This window comes from Numida meleagris, chromosome 12, assembly GCF_002078875.1.
Source record: "Numida meleagris isolate 19003 breed g44 Domestic line chromosome 12, NumMel1.0, whole genome shotgun sequence".
NCBI classification, from domain to species: domain Eukaryota; kingdom Metazoa; phylum Chordata; class Aves; order Galliformes; family Numididae; genus Numida; species Numida meleagris.
The window spans coordinates 1737976-1741295 of NC_034420.1; the positions used below are offsets into that span (position 1 = coordinate 1737976).

Below are 3320 nucleotides of genomic sequence, written 5' to 3' on the forward strand. Positions count from 1 at the left end.
GGGCATGCCGGGAAGCGTAGTGCCGGCCGCGGGGGAAGCCGCCATCTTGTGGCGCCGCCTGGTATGGAGGCGCGGCCCAGCTCAGCGCGTGGGGGGAGGAGGGCGGCGGGAGCGCTGCGGTACCGGGATGGGCCTGCTGAGGCCCCGCTCCTGCTTCAGCAAGAGCTGAGCCCAGGGTTCCTCGCAGAGAAAGGAAGTGTGATCCTGTGTAAAAACTAGGGCTGTTCGCAAAGCAACGGTCATGGAGCTAAGGCCCCGTGTTAGCAACTAGCAGATGACGCTCCTTTCTGGGATCCATACAAAGCCTCCCTGTCTGCAAAATGAGGTGAAAAACGATTCGCGAGTCTCTCCTTAACTCCTCCCCTGGTGTTTTCTTAAAGGTAGGTTCCCCTCCTTCGGACACCACGCTCCACCTGGCGCCGAGCCGTGCCGTGCCCAGCACCCTCTGCAGGATCCTCGCCATTTCTTAGAAGCCGGAGAAACCAGGCAGCAGGAGCGGGAGGCCCTCGGCCGCAGCCAGGCCGCTGATGAGCACTGCCCGCCCTGCCCTGGGATGGAGATGCCACAAAACCACCCGCGCGCTGACAGCTGCATGCTGGAAACCTGCCCCAGTAGCAAACGGGAAAGCGTACGGCAGAAAAACGTTTGTGGGTGCCACGGCAAAGCCCACGCATGTGTCTTCCTGAGGCCAAAGCTGCACAGAAATTGTAAACCTGGGGTAACCATGAAAGTAATTCTGTACTAATAGAGAGTTTACAGGCGTTAAAAAGTTGTGAACTGTGAACAGATTTTGCCGGGCACTACGCATCGTACTAACTCGTTTGGCCTAGCTCCTTCACGCTGTCGGGCTGGTCAGGCTTCTACCGAAACCCTGCATTACCTGCCTCAGCAGGAAAGAAGCTATTTGAGGATAACTATTTCATTAACATTTCTCTGCCCTTTCCTTCCTTGCACATTCTGGTAAGGGCTAACCAACTCTGTACAAAGTCTGCATTTTCTCATGTTTTGAGGGCAGATTCTCCTTTAAGTATGTATACAATGCTTCACTTAATTACTGCTCTTATTTCCACAACGTCAAACTATATTTTAATAAAGGTGGCTTCTACTTATTTCAGTGTTCAGCAAGCCCAAGGTCTTAGCTGAATCTCTGCAGAACTAACTGCATGTGCAGCAGAGAACAAACAGCCTCAGGAATTGCTTTTCTCAGTAAATTCATACATGAAAGTTCAAATACAGATTACTAAGCCTGCATCTACAATTTCACACTCCAGCTTGACTTCCCCTCATGCCCTTGTACGACGCAGAGAAGAGCAAATAATTTGTGGCAAGACCACATACCATTCTGCCACCCAAGCATGCTCCAGGCATCTCTCATCAAGATTAAGTACTTCTGAGCCTTCCTTTCATCGGGCATTAGCACAATGCATACACGCGAAGGCCAGGGAGAGAACGCAACAGAAGACACTTCTCAGCAGAATATATGAGGGCTACTCCAAAAGTAACCCCTCCTACTTCATTCTGTTGGCCCACGACATGGAGACCGATGGTGGTGGTGTGTCAGCAGAGCTCGAACCATCCCGCTAATGTTGTGTTAGTGTTGTTGCCACACAACAGATGGCAGCAGAGGGGCACTGACAAAATGGTGTCTGAGATGGAAGTGCACATGAAGCAAAGGAGTGGAACTGAATTCCTCCACATGGAAATAATTGTACTCGGCAACATTAATCACTACTTGGTGAATGTTTATGGAGACCAAGAAGTGAAAGCCAAGCACAAAGTTGGTCTTCATGGGCAACATTTCCCTAGCAACGATACTGCCACTGCAGCTGTGAAACAGTGGGTTACCTTCGCTTATGCAGACTTTTATGAGCATGGCCTGCAAGCTTTTGTTCATCACTGACAAAAACACAGCAAATGGTGACAACTAAGATGAAAAATAGTGTTCTGCAGCTGAGAATTTGCTCCATCAAATAGTGTTATTTTGCTCTATCTGTTGTAGATTCCACGGAAATAAATAGGAGGCATTACTTTCAGAGCAACCTACATGCATCAAGAAATAAGTCAGACCTAGACAACATTTTACGTCCAAGCATGAAGACTTGCACACAGCCTAGCAAAGTTCTGAAAGCACTTCCACTGACTTCATATCTAGAATTAGAGGTGACGGGAGCAAGAGATTTCTGACCTGTGAATTTGGATTAAGCCACAATTACTTTATGTCTGCCATGTAGTCACTAAATGTGACCTAGCATCTTAGTACAGTTCAATCCTCAGCAGTTACCCAGGTTAGAATTTATCCCAGGCTGAGGACACTAGATGTAAAACCACTGAAGGACACAGCTACTTAGGATGATCTCAACTGCTAAGGAAAGGCTACATTACAAATATAACATATGGAGCTGCACAATTTCACTGCATGAATCTTAGTTGTGTATGTTGCAGAGAAGTTGTGTTAAAACACTTGGGGGACCTTGCACTTCTGTCCCTCTCCTTCAAAATTCTCATCGACCAGCTTTAGCAAGTGGGATGACTGCCAACAATTAAAGCACTGCTTTGAAGTAGAAGACCTCTGCTTGATTGATGAATTAAGCAGCCTTTTGGAGAGGGATGAATGACAAAGTGTCATTATAAACAAGTACAGGTCCAAGTACATCCTTGTGACTCAAAAACAGAACTGATGGCACAGCTTCTGTTGTGCCCAGTTTCTTCTGGGGGCGTGGGCAAGCAGTGGGGTAGCTTTAAGACTAATTACATTCACAGCCTTATACTGACGAGTGCCGCATACGTTGCAGTAACTTAGTCTTGTAACTTATAAGAGTGCAAGGAGTCATCACTGCATGTTAAGATGTCATTATTTGGACATGCTGTTTAAATACAACCCGTGCATTAGCTGTTTACTGACATTTCACCATTCTTATCTCTTTAGTCTCCAGCCAAGCTGCTACCACTACTGTATGAGATACTTCAGCTTTTACTCTGTCCTCACACAGAAGGCATGTGGCACGTCCTCCTCTTGTGTGAGGATCCAACAGCAAAGAGTGACATACTGAGGAGACAAGTTATCAGTATTTTAATTTTGAAGTATACCATCTTGTCTGCTAGATGCATTTACTTAAGTAAACTAACTTCATTCAGCCTCCTACCTTTGAAAAAAAATTATTCTTAGCACTGAAGAATCCCCACTGGTCAAGAGTTTTGGGTTGAAATAACCACCCCGAGTCATTTTTGCCCACATGAACATGATGTGGCTTTAACTTTAGCTTTGATGAGAATATCATAAAAGTTAAGAAATAAAACTGTCAGCAGAATATACCTACCAG

At 46.4% G+C, this 3320-nt stretch overlaps 1 long non-coding RNA gene across 1 annotated transcript; it reads left to right on the plus strand.

Annotated features, from left to right (window-relative positions):
* LOC110405427 lies at positions 1-1126 on the plus strand. The gene is made up of 2 exons (XR_002442869.1): positions 1-61; positions 381-1126. It is a non-coding gene; the product is annotated as an uncharacterized LOC110405427 (long non-coding RNA).